This window comes from Perna viridis, chromosome 11, assembly GCF_037379345.1.
Source record: "Perna viridis isolate PV_CMFRI_1.1 ecotype Kerala chromosome 11, ASM3737934v1, whole genome shotgun sequence".
Lineage (NCBI taxonomy): Eukaryota > Metazoa > Mollusca > Bivalvia > Mytilida > Mytilidae > Perna > Perna viridis.
The window spans coordinates 5,034,794-5,049,697 of NC_142455.1; positions in this window are offsets into that span (position 1 = coordinate 5,034,794).

Below are 14,904 nucleotides of genomic sequence, written 5' to 3' on the forward strand. Positions count from 1 at the left end.
TTAATGCAGTAATTACGTATTGAACTGTTCATTACTTGATGGGCAGAACAATGCATGTTATGTGGTCGTAGTTTGTTGATAACATATAACAAAGCAAATAATAAGGATAAATTACTCAGTGTCCGAGAAATGTATGCAAAGTGTATAGGTGCGATGAGCGGTTATTGGCTGTATCTAACTCATATTGCACTGTAAATATATGACTTTCAAAATGCAACAGACAACGAACTTAAACATCTTAGTATTCACAGTGATGGACGTAAACTAAGTGTTATTTATTTGTTCAATCTAGAACCTCTGATTTGCCTCCAAACTGAAAAATATTGTTTTCTTTCTGGGAAAGGTTTTTTTCACTATCGTCAATGATATGAACAATGAAATATATACTACCTGCCATTCTCTTCAAAGCCGGGTCTTTTGTTTTCGTTTTGTTTTGTTTTTTTGTATGTTTGTTTGTTTTCGTTTTATTTTTGTTTTGTTTATTTGTCTTGTTTTCTTTTTCTTTGGGGTGCTGTTTTGGTCTACATGTATTTTAGGGCTATGGGTCGTGCATAAGTTTGGATGTCATTAGATTTGTTCGTTTGTTAAGTACAAAAAATACCAGTCATTTATATCGCAAGAGTAATCAAGGGAACCAAGATTCTAGCAGATATCAGATGAATGTAATCTACGGACAAAGACCACACAAACACAACAAAGAATAGAAAATAAACAAAATAATACATACTCATAAGTAAATGAGCAACTCGAACCTCACTAATTACTTGGAAGATGGAGCAGGTGCACCGGTAAGGTAAGCGTCCTCTGCTTTTCTAGAAATACACGCGAAGTTGCTCATAAAAAAGGTAAGTACGGGGTATATGAAAGGGGAAAGGAAACCTATGACACGTTGTAAAAATCAGAATTCATGGTGCAGATGGATGCACCGTAAATATCCATGAGTGCATGATGACAACTATAAAACTTCGGTAGTGATGACTTGAATCTTGTAGCAAAATAACATAGTTCCAAAACCTTATTATAAGAAATCTAGCGCCATACAAAAAGTCTGCGTAGTTACCGCAAGCTCCGGCATAACGTATGAGTTGTGTTTTGAAAACTCCACACGTAGATGAGGAAGGGATATTGTCATTGATGAAAAGAAAGCTGACAATACGGAATGAAAAGTTATTGCGTTTGTCGTATAGTATGGTAGATAGTTCTGTTTTACCATCGATCTCTAAGTGTAGGTCAAGATATGACGCTGACTTCACAGTGTGTGTAGTATCAGTTATCTCAAATTGCGATATGCTCTACATGTGTTTCAAGGAGTAACCTCACACTGGAAGCATTAGAATCAATTACACCGCAAGAAACACTCAAAACAAAAAAATATCGTAAAATGAAGCCAAGTCCGTCACCAAGAGGTTCTACCATGTGAAATACGAAGAATGGAACTTTGGTGTTTTAGGTATTGTGAAATTTTATGGTACTGCAAATTTTGATAAATAAAATATATAGATTTAATTCGGATCCAGACAAATCCGGCAACTGATTGAGTGAATACTATCAGGAGTGGCATCGACCCGGTGGCTATAAATACAAAAATAAAGTGGTAAAAAGGAAAGTTCGTGCACGACATTTCTCTTTCATCTTAACTTATAGATAATACACCATTTTATGGTTTTATTCTCTAAACAAACGTATGTTTTATATAAGAAAAGGAAGTACCACTCGAGATTTAAAGAATGTATTTATTACTTGACATTCTAATACAGGTATATATATAAACTCTATTGACTGTTAAGAAGGGTTGTTGTTTTACATCATAACTGCCGATATTATTACAATTTGATGTAATTGATATGTACATTTTTGCATATTTTATAATATCGAGTGTACAATACGGTTAACAGTACTGTGCAATAACTTTATCAGTCGGGACCTGATAATCTTTGCTTTTTTTAGTTCCGGTTATTGAGTATACACCGTTGTGGATTTGATAATGCGATAACATGTACAGAACTTGCAACGTAATGAACTTGAAATAAACAAGAATAATGCAGACATAAATATGAATGTCTCCAAATCTATCGGATCCATTTTTTTAATTCTTCAAGGGGTTTCTATTGGAAAATGAGACAGTATCTATTGTTGTGTTAAGTGACATTTTTCTTTGTGATAAAATACTTCTTTTCATATTTACTTGAGCCAAGTTATTGTTTTATTTTCTGGATTCACTGACATTAAATCATTTTGGTCACATCATTAAAAAATTGTAGTGTTGATTAGCTCTGAAATTGTTTTTTCTGATTTTTTTTTTACACGTCCGAGTCTGGTATTTCCTCTTAAGACTTATTAATATAATAAAATATAATATTTACTTGAATTACTTTAATTGAAGGTAGACGATACAGCGTAGACCGTTAAGAATTATATCATCAGCAGAAACACAAAATCACACCACTGCCTGAAATACAACTGGATGAGGAGACCACGTGAAAAATTTAAAGTTGGTTTGTCATATGTGTATATTAGGCACTGTCCTCTTCTCGGATAATTCAGTCAATTTCATACATTACAATATATTTTAATAGATCGACCAACCGTATACAGTTCAAATGAATAAAGGTATTTGGTAACCTGGTCATAATGAATTATGACACAGTCACAACCTGTTTCATGTTAAAACAGACGTTTATTCGCGTATAATACAGGTGGGACCGGTCACGGTCCGACATGTAAAATATTTAAAATATAATTTATATTTCTGTTCGATGACGTTGTGTTGTAAGTCATACTGAGTGTACGTGTAGATGACGTCACCGCTATAATGGAGCTTGAATACAATTCTGATGTTGGTTTTACGGCAATATAATTTAATTTCAGAGGTAACACGGATTCAATTAATCCCCCAGACTGTCAACAAAATAACGTTGATGTTTTGGTTTTTGATTTTTTCTTGTATCTATTTTTTGTTTTTGTACTTTATCCTTTTACAATTTATGCAACATACCCTCGAGCCGTTGGTACATTTTAATTTGGCTGTTCCGTATTTATTTCCTTTCATGTGTTATGTATGTGCGAGATTCTCGCACTTCACCTTGTTAGATAATGGATAGCTTAGAATCTTATCGGGCAGCCATAGGTTTCTTCTACATGAAGACTCGTCCATTATGTAGAAAATGTTTTAGCTATTTTAACTTTTCAATGTATAACTTATTGTTTAATTTAGTTATGCGATTATGGTTACATACTAAGAACATTATCAGCATAACTTCTATGTATCATGTGAATATCTATTATGTGCTCATGCTTATATTTTTTATATTATTGTCAGGTGATATACATGAAAATCCTGGTCCCCTCAATAGTCTTTACAGTAATGAGTCTTTGAATAATAACTCCATCTCTATTTTTCATCATAACATTAGGAGTTTGCGTAATAAAATAACCGATATTGTTCATTTTGTTGATGAGCATGACATAGTTTTCTTTACTAACTCACATTTAGATATTTCCGTCAGTTCAGAAGACATTCTCATTCACAGATTTGATAATCCGATTAGAAAAGATAGGAATTATGCGGGTGGTGGACTTGTTGTATATTTTAAAAATCACTTAGACTTTCAACGGCGTGTTGTCCTTGAACTTCCTAATTTAGAATCGATGTGATTTGAGTTGAAAACTAAACGAATGGTTACTCTAATAAATATAGTCTATAGATCAGAAAGACACTCTGATCCAAACTTTTGGTGTCTATTTGATCAGTCAATAAAGGCAGCTCTTGACGAGTGCACGAATGTTATTGTACTTGGAGACTTGAATAAAAATTTCTTGATTAATTTACCAACTGTAGTTAGAGATATTATTACAGTAAATGGGCTTTCAAATATTATTGTTAAACCTACGAACTTTTTCGGTAATACTGAGTCTCTGTTAGACCCTATTTTAGTACCAGACAGCATACCAGTAACTGATTGTGATACTGTCCAGATTGATCGCCGAATAAGTGATCATGATGGCACTTACATTACTATTGATTCCGGGCATGACAGTAAGAAGACCCATCTGAGACAAGTGTGGAACTATAAAAGAGCAAATTATGAGCTCTTACGTAGAAAGGTCGCTGATACTGATTGGTTTAACTTAATTGAAAGGCAACATAATGTAGATATAGCATGTCCGTTATTTACGGACACATTTTTACAACTATGTACTGAATGTATACCATCACAAAAGGTGATGATTAGAGAAAACGATAAAGTTTGGTTCAACTCAAACCTCAGACGTGCGATCAGAATTAGAGATCGATTACTAAAACATTATTTAAAACATAAGATGCCAGGTAATCAACTAAAGCACAAGGCGCAACGTAACAAGGTAAACCATATAAAAAAAACACGCAGTTGAACAGTTTTATCTGAGTATTAACGAGACATTGTCAGATTTAAAAACTTCCAATAGTAAATTATATTGGAAGACTAATAAAATGTTATTGAAGGGTGATAATCCAAGCAACAATATACCACCACTCCGAGATCCTAACGATAACTCAAAACTTGTTTTTGACAATTCAGACAAATGTAATATATTGAACCAATATTTTTGTTCTGTTACAGATATTGAAAACAGAGATAAAAATCTTCCTGATTTTATTGACAGGGGAAGAGAGGTCATCTCTGATATTATAATTTTCGAACAAGATGTTATTAACGTGTTATCAAATTTTAATCCTAACAAAGCAGTTGGCCCAGATTCTATAAGTAACAGAATGCTTATTGCTGTTAAAAATGAAATAGCAAGACCCCTATGCATGCTCTTCAACAAATCATTAAGATTTCATACGTTTCCATCATATTGGAAATTAGCACATGTTATTGCCCTGTATAAAAAGGGAGATAAATCAAAGGTATCAAATTATAGACCAGTTGCTTTGTTGAGTTGCACAAGTAAAATTTTAGAAAAGATAGTTTATAAACCTATTTTTATTTATTTTTCAATAATCTTATCTATAAATTTCAGTCGGGATTCTTACCTGGTTTTTCTACAGTACATCAATTGATTGAACTTTATCATGAAATTTTGGTATCTTTAGATTCTGGTAAAAAAAAACTTGCATTACGTTTTGCGATGTTAGCAAGGCTTCTGACCGTGTTTGGAGTAAGGGATTGATTTTAAAATTAGAACGATATGGTATCAAGGGTAATTTATTAAAGTGGCTTTATAGTTATTTAGAATCTAGAAGACAAAGGGTTGTTCTCGTGGATGGAAAATCAACCATAGGCTCATTGTATGGTGGTGTACCACAAGGATCTGTATTAGGACCTCTTCTTTTTCTTGTATATGTCAATGACATATCTGATAGTATGATTGGGCTTTGTAGATTATTTGCAGATGACACTTCTATTGGTCATGTAGCCAATGATGAGGAGACACTTGTCAATATGACTAATATGGACTTAGAAAATATTTCTATTTGGTCTAGTGAATGGCTGGTAAAGCCAAATCCTGATAAAACTGACATTATGGTATTTTGTACTTGCAACAGAGCTACTAATATTGTTTTTACATTTGATAATTCTATCATACAACCAGTCGAATTACATAAACATCTCGGCTTGGTATTTAGCTCTGATTGCAAATTGACAAATTATATAGATATTCTAATTGAAAGAACTTCTAAGCAACTCAATGTATTACGTAAATTGAAATTTAAGCTGGATCGAGAATTCCTCGAGAGGATCTACTTTACATTCATAAGACCGATTCTAGAATACTCTAGCGAAGTTTGGGATAATTGTGGATTAGTCAATTCAGATAGAATTGAGAAAACCCAACTTGAAGCAGCCAGAATAGTTACGGGTTTAACATCATATGCTAGTAGAGATTCACTTTATCGAGAGACTGGTTGGGAAACATTAAAAGACAGAAGAGAACAAAGGAAGCTTCTTTTATTGTATAATATGATTAATGAACATTGTCCTGAATATTTATCAGATTTACTTCCTCCATTAGTATCTGAGATATCAGTGTATAACTTACGCAATAACCGAAATTATAGCGTCCCTCCAACTAGACTTTCATTGTATCAACAGTCATTTTTGCCAGCTACATTGAACCTATGGAACAAACGATTCATGAATTTGACTCATGCACGAATTAGAAATAAGTGTAGTGCTTTGAAAAACGACTTATTTAGACCACATATTATTTTTGATAAAAGCTGTACTTGTGGAGCTTTGACAGAAGACGCAGAACATTTTTTTCTCGTCTGTCCAAATTTTACTGTGCAACCAAACATGCTTTTTCAAAATTTGTCTGGTCTAGGAACAAACATTTGTCTCAATACTCTGCTTTTTGGAGACGATAATTTGAGTTACGAGTTTAACTCATTGATTTTTAGTTATGTTCAAACGTTCATTGAAGCTACTAGGCGGTTTTTACGCGAGTAATATAATGTCGTTACATTCAGCTCGTAGGGTATATCGTGAACACTACTTGTGTTTATTTTTATCATGTTCCACTGCAACATTGATGCATGTGTGTCTTGAAAAATTCAACTTATAACTTATTTAAACATAATACAATCAATTTGAGTAAATATTTTTCGATATCCCTGTCTAATTTTATTCATGCTTAATCCCCAGTGCATGCATCTATGTTTATGGGTCACTACATATTTGTTTGTCTCTATAGTAACTTCGTAAATAATTCTATTTATTGTAAATGTCATAAGTATGTATCATCCAAATGTATATATTAGGAGAAGGCATCGATAAGTTGTACAACTTGTGTCTAATCCAATTGTCTTTGACAATATAATATGTTTAAATTCAAATTCACGGATTCTGATTGGATAAAAAATTTGGGTTATCATCTCATAGACCAAATTTCGTAATGACTGTAACATCATCAAACCTTTCCAATGATTTACTCTTTGAAATTTGATACTTAAATTAAATTATAAGGAATGACTGTTATAGTTTGCTCTATTTGAAATAACCTCAATGCCCGCCATTTTGAGTAATAATTGGATTTAAACGAACTTTGATCACCAGGACTAAAGGGTGCAGAAACACAAAAAATCTTCTTTTATACAAAAAGGATATTGACTGAATAAATAAATAAATAAATAAATAAATAAACCTACATGTTCTTGGTAAAACACGAAAACAACTGTTCTACAAATAATCTACTTCAGCTGGTTAATAAAATTATCAATAAATATGTAATTTCATATTGTCCTGTTATAGGTTTCGGCCAATCATATTGGCCACGACTGCCGTATTGGCCCTCGGCGATGCCTCGGGACCAATACGACCGCCTCGACCAATATGACAGACCTCAAACCTATAACAGGGCCAATATGAAATAACATATTAATTAACCAACTTACTAGAATATATATAGAAATGCCCATCCTTTATGAACCGAAAATTTCGACAACTGGTCATTACGAACCGGAAATTCCTACAGCCGGTCATTACGAAATCACAGCCATGCATTACGAATTTCAAAACAGTGCATCAATACGAATCATTATGAACTAAATCAAAATGGCGTACATTTCTTAAAATAAATGACAACGCTAATTAAGAGTGACCTAATAATAATTCAATTAATTAGATTAGGATATTTAAAGTTGCTGAAAGATGGTACTGGGACTATAAGTATATTGAATTATTAGGTATGTTTAATCTTGAGCTTTAAATTTACGATTGGGGGGGAGGTATTGTAAAAGGCAACAAAAATGAAATCTCGAAGCGGGAGCGCATACTTTTCTATACAGAAATGCTAACGAAAAAGGCGACTTTCGTGTTTTTGTGATTTTCAAAGACAAAATATGCAGTCAAATCTCATTGTTTTGCACGAATCCAGGTGTTGAAATTAATCTTCAAAGTACATTTTTTTCTCTTTATACTCACCTACCTTGTGCGCTCTGTCAAAAGAGTTCCAACGACATTTGAAAATAGGTTGATTTCAGATCAAAATGCACTTCAAAACACGGTTTTTACGTAAAAAATTGCCAAATTATTTGTTAGTTTTTGAAATTTCGCGGGTCGCATACTTGGACAGTATCAATAAACCTAAGAACGATGACGGGAACAACCCAAATATTCCGTAAATTATGGATATCTGAAACGTCATGCTTTTTGATATATCGGGTACCGGGCGACTGGTCGCGTGATTAATTAGCTCATGAATAATCATTTTTGGTGATCGCAATTTCTCCATATGAATTGTTAGGTATGTTTAATCTCGTACTTGTCTATAAATTTACGATTTTTTGGGGGTATTATTGGAAAAGGCAACAAAACCTTCATGATTTATTTTCAAGAATATTTGATGCATCGAAATAAAAATTTATTTTTTTAATTAATATGAAATCATATGTATTGATAATAGATTCTGACTATGTCTTGCAATAAATTCAAGGTTAATAAAGTATCAATGCCTTTTCCATTTTGGCCCTGTAACATGCCCTTGGTATCAATGCATGGCCTTTTCCATTTTGGCCCTGTAACATGCCCTTGGTATCAATGCATGGCCTTTTCCATTTTGGCCCTGTAACATGCCCTTGATATTAATAGTATTAGTATATAACAAATATGAGAAAAAAATCAAGGTTCATTTAAGTGTATCTTACTGTCAAAGAGGTTGGTAGAGGCAAGAAATTCTCCGAATATTGCGGTTCACAATGTCTGGTTATAACAATATTTTTCCTTATATTTTACCAGGAGTTTTTTAATGGTTTTTTTTTCAGTCTGATAAGCATTTTTTAATAATTCACCCTTTAACAGTAAAGTTGTTGTTATTGCACCTATTGTTATAGTGAAAAAATCTTGTGTGAAATTTATTTTGTTTGGACCCAAGGAGTAGTTAACATCAAATTGAAGAAAACGCAGGTTCGTGTATGTTATTCAATTAAATGTCAAAAATCTAAGATAATTATATCATGTCTATTCCAATCGTAAGATAGATAACATTATTTTACTCTGTCTGGTATCTAAATGAGCTATCTATATTCGAGGAAATTAGACATATGACGTTTTGTCATTCACGGAACCAAAAAAAGTTTGACAATACCAATGTGCTTTCTGACAAAAAGGATAAATATAAAGTGATAAATTTACATGGAACTAAATGTAAAATAAAGCAAGGCGTCGATCATATATAAAAATATGAAGGGAATTGGAACATCTCCGACTGATAACTTAACAAGGATTACATACATAATGGAGACGTCTTTTTTAGAAGTCAGATGTTCATAATGTAACTTAGTAGGGGTCTGTCTGGGGTTAGAAAATAAAACAAAATTTATATTGCAATCATATGGACATGTAGTAGGGAAAGACACGACAGTTTAGTGGAGCAGCATTAATGTATATTTCACTATAAAGTCATTAAATGACTCAATATGTAAGTACTAGTCATGGTAATGGTAATGGTAAGGATTGGTAAATTCATGTTGTAGAAAACCCACTAAACAAAGGATGATTTTTCAATCAATATATGCTACACATTCACTTAATGATAATGCACTTCTGCATTCAGATCTGCACTTTTTAGAAAATCATGTATTAATTTACCGCTAAAATCAAACATATTAAACAAAATCAAGAACCATAACTCTTGCGAAGTGCTAATTTCGTGTGCAATCTATATAATTTTTATTTCTCTACCCTTTTCAGAATATTTAGATGCCTACTAAATTTGTTTTGTATTCAAAAACTACACTAAATCCATACAAGCAAGTGTACATGGCAGGATCATCTACTCTAAAGATCCTTTAGATACCGGTAATCTTAAGTCTCGCTCCTTCGCGAAAGTTAACTCTATTAAAACTTTTAACTTTTTCAAAATTATATGCAACCTTGCCGCACGATAAATTAAAAAGCCGTCTAGAAAAAATCATCCACAAAGCATTTGAATGCAAAAATGGTAATTATTCATAAGTATTCTACAGTTTCTCCTCGACAACGTATTTGTTACTATTAGATGGACAATGGTTTTTCAACAAAGTGACGGCATTTAAACGGGCACTAATTGTGCCCCTCTACTGGCCGACCTGTTTCTTTATTCTTATGAATCGGAGTTCCTTCCTTCAAAATCTTATGAAAGATAAAAAGGTTAAAGGTTAAAGATCCTTTAATTTCAGATAGCGATATGCTGACAATGTTCAATAACCCTAAATTTATAGAATGGTTTCCGTTTATTTATCCATTAAAACTGGATATTAAGGGGACTACTGACACAACAACCTCCGCGTCATATTTAGGACTTCGAATTTGACGATAGTTGTCATTTCAGTACAAATATATATGACAAACGAGACGATTTTGATTTTAAAATTATAAATATCCCTTTTATCAGTTACCCCTGCATATGGTGTTCATAATACTCAGTTGTTAAGTTATGTCGGAGCTGCATGTAGTAGCGAGCGCCGAGAAGCGGTGTGAGCTCTACGGTTATTACGTGTACATTCTAAATTTCCCTTAAGGTTCCCCAATATACTAACGAAAAAATAGTCATGTCCCGGAAGTAACAAAAAGTGGCTGTCCTTACGGAGAGAATTCATCATTTCCTTCAATCAAACAAATCAAAAAAATATAGGTTAAGATTACGTTTCAGTAAAAATAAATTCGACTTATCTCATAGTTTTCGAGTCTTTTTTTCTAATTTGTTTTACTTACTTAAAGAAGTCAATGTTATGTTTTTTAAAAACTTCGGGAAACACGTGGATGTACGTACGTGTATCTCCGCTGTTTCACTGTTGCTGTTGTCAAGAACCTAACCCGCCTTGGAAAAAATACAACTCCGATTATATTATTAAAATCGAAGCATAGCTTTTCTAAGATAGGAAATGCAATCATCTTTTTTGTTTGGAACTTGCAACTGTCGTCTGAATTTTGTTTACGTCACAATATATATGTAAAATATTCCCACCATCCGTGGAGAGCTGTAATATTTCCAGTATTTGTACAGATTGATCTGATAGGCCAAAACTGAAATGGATGTTGCTAGAGATGCCCTTAAGGAATAAAAAATGCAAAGTATTGCGAAGTGCTATAAAGTTATTGGCCATTTTGAGAGCGAGGGGAAAGGGGGTATGGGAAAGGAATTTTTGCGGAAAAATTGTTCTAGTTATTCATTTATTGAAAAAAACTCCCCCATGATTAATTAACAAGGCAAATTTTCAAATAGAAATAATGATTTTGCCTGCTGCTTAAGTATGAATAAAAATATTGCACTTGCGAAGCAAAATTTTTTTATCCGGGTCAACCCTCCCCAGTCTTTGTAATGTCCTTTATTATTTTTACGAGTTTCGCACGGACGGTTCATGTATGGTAAAGCTCACGGTGCTTGCTGATTTAGGCATTGCCTACACCATATTAGCGATTATTCTGACTTTTTAAAATTCACCGATGACTAAGTAACAGACTTTTGGAACAGGCGTCTCATACGCTGCCTTAGGAAGTAGAACTAGGATAAGGGACACAATCATTGGAATGTTTGTATTTACAATTTTTCATCTATCTCATGTAAGCAGCAAAGTAACTTGGATTAATTCATTCTGTTTCAGAGGAATGCTTGAAAGGCTTTGGTGAATTTGAATATGATACAAATATATCATTGATTTCAAGGGTAATGTCCTTTGCCCTAGATCTACCGCCTTAAATAGTTTCATTTCCGATACTCATAACTTATTTAAAATGTTCCGTTTCTGACAAATAAATTATAAATGATGGATTTTCATAATGTCTTCAAATTAATTTTCTGAAGTTTTCACTTGTTTACTATTAGTGTATTATTTCATCTAGAACTTGACGCACTTTCCACACAAAGTTCAAGAATATTTTATGAAACTCGTGGCTAGGATTTACATAATGTTTATTGAATATAAAAAGCTGCCCATTTGTGTTAAAATATAGTTACCGGAAAAAATTAAGCGTCATGGTGGCGGGAGCTTTAGCGCGTTATAAAACCGGCTTAAACCTTTATTGAAATGCCTTTACCACAGAACCATTGCGGTAATTTTCCAACTTTCCTATTTTTGCCCGGATATTTACATTTGCTATTCGAAATCTCCTTTTAGACTATTCCTTATGACTACTGCCTAAATTTTATCAGTTCTGTCATTTATTCACTGCACTATTCATTTACATTTTCCCATAATCATTTTATTGTCGTGTAATTAAACGATATCATGTTAGGTTCCCGAACAAAATTCATGGAGGAGGAATGCTGACAATGAAAACTAAAGATAATATGGGGTAAGACGGAAGTAAGATGACATCTTACTCCATCTGTAGTGAAGAGGATACTAGGTACATGTTGATAGGTAGGTAGATATGTATGTCAGATATTACCAAGGCATATTTTTGACGTTTATTTTTATCATTCAATGCTATACTACAGAAATGATAAATTTTGGAAATTGCAATACTAACCTGGATTTTTGGAAATAGTATGAATTAAAAGAGATATGGACATTGATTGATTGATTGATTGATTGATTGATTGATTGATTGATTGATTGTTGTGGTTTAACGCCCGAGCAGGAATATTTCTGCTATAATTTAGGCAATGAACATGAAATGGATTACAAAATGAAGATGAGATGATGATGATGAAACGAAAAATGGGATGGGACACAAGGACATAGGGTCTACAAATTTTGATTGCCACTAGAAAAAGGGAGCGATGGGCAGGGTCGGGCAGTTTAGCCTTCTGTGGCGGAGTGCAAAGGTTCCTCTACTCCTATCGAATACTACAGCAGAGTTCTTTCACGTGCGAGAGATGTGGCATCTTTCCCAACACGGTGCCCCACTATGGTTTGCGGTCAGGTTTTCCGTATTATAGCATGACAACCCCAGCGTGTAACACGCCAGGGGTACCCCATTCCACCACCTGGGGCACACATCTCAGTTGCTATATGGGCAGAGCGTCTAGCCCCGGCTAGGTTTCTGAGCACTATGTAGTCGCCTTTTATGACAAGCTTAGCGGTGCTGCAGGCTTATTTTTGACACCCGGACCTGCACGGGCGACATTAATTGGAGGGTCGAAGAAATATTTACTGATTTTACGTAATTCCTCAAACACTAAATATGCAAATGTTGTACGTATCTGTTACCAGAGAAAGTGGAATCAGAAATGGCAGAAAACTAAATTTTCAAAAACTTCTATGCTAAGAATGGTAACTCCAGCTTATTAAAATAAAGTCGCAACAGAATGTCGCTTACCAGCTACAAGAAAAATAATATTACATGTAGTTAAAGAATGACTGTTATATTTTGTCGGTCTATGAAGATACACGTATAACCTCAATCACGTCTCGTGTAGCAGGTAATTTTGCAAATGTACACCACAGGCATTGAGGTTATTTTAAATAGACCGAAAAAATATATAAACGTTAATTCCTTATATTTAACGAGTATATCATAAAAAAAAGGTTGATGACGTCACAGTGACAAAGACGCCATCAATCTTTTTTAATGATAATTATTCCCGACTTGCGGACCAACATTTTGTCAAAATTTATCTTCCTTTGGAGCAGGTGTCTATTCGGAACACGTAAGGTTTTCCATCCGATATCGACGATACTTTAGAAAATCTCGAAAGTCAAAAGGGTATTTTTCGTTCTACTGACCCTGCCATAAATTTTCTTTACCCGGGATACAAATGAAAATCATACTTATGTAACCTACCAACAAAATGAAACACCTGTAGAAACACCGTTGTGTTTGTCTGTTGGGATTTCCATTTTCATTCGAGTTACCTCTTTTTTCTGCACCCGAATCCGAACATCGATTAGAGAGACTTCGAAATTACACTTGCTCTTACGGGAGGTAACTCTGCAAAAACAGGATAAAATATGGCTGCATCCCGAGCTCAGCAAGTAGAGAATACTCGTTAAATGTTCATGAGATACATGGTGATGACAATTTTTTTTAACTGATTAGAAAGCTTGTTACTTCTAAAATACAATTATTCTTAACTATCATAACATTTAAGCTTGATTGCTGATTGTTTGAAAGATAGCATATACTGAATATAACATGTCAAAATCTATATCACATGTGTACATGTATCAACCCGAGACTCCTTTATCACCCAAGTGCCACAGGCAACCGTAAAGTTTAGAGGCTGTCCATGTAAAAATCAGGCAAATACTAAAATATTGGTGGCACAACATATTTTTCCTCACTGTGCCTATGCCAGGGGCGGATTCAGGTGGGGGCGTGGCGGGCGTTGCCCCACCTAAAATTTGCAAAGCATGGGTGGTCAGGGATACAAACGTAGATTTAGGCGGTTTTAGGTTGAAACTTTAATTTCTTGCTAATTTTAACACAGAGGATACCTACATTGCACCCAGTCTAGAAGAATATTTCAAAAATTTAATCTCAAACGAATTTTAACTGTGCGCCCCCCCCCCCCCAAATCTAAAATCCTGGATCCGCCTCTGAATGTAATATGTCAAATACTATAAGGATATTTTTTAATCGACGTTGGATGAGTCAGAAAATTATGTCGTAATTTCCTAGCAAAGCAACCAAGTTTTGCACAAAATAAAGAGTCCTAGCAAACTTCGTTTTTCAATGAATCCATTTCTCTATTATTGTTACACTTTATCAAAAACCAACATTCTTTGAGAAAGTATCAATTTGTGATATGAAATGGATAAGTATTTATTTAATACAATGTTTGACATGTACCACCTTCTGTCTGGGTTTTGCATGGACACCCTCTTCATATCAAAGACAAAATTTTACAACTTTTTTCCAATGTTTTGGACGAGTTAGCACATGTCATGTCGCGGTACACTATACATTAAAGTTACGTTTAGTCAAACTCAATGTGCATACATACAGAAGGCACCACACACACGGACACATAAATGAATGTTGTTTGGTGTTCTTT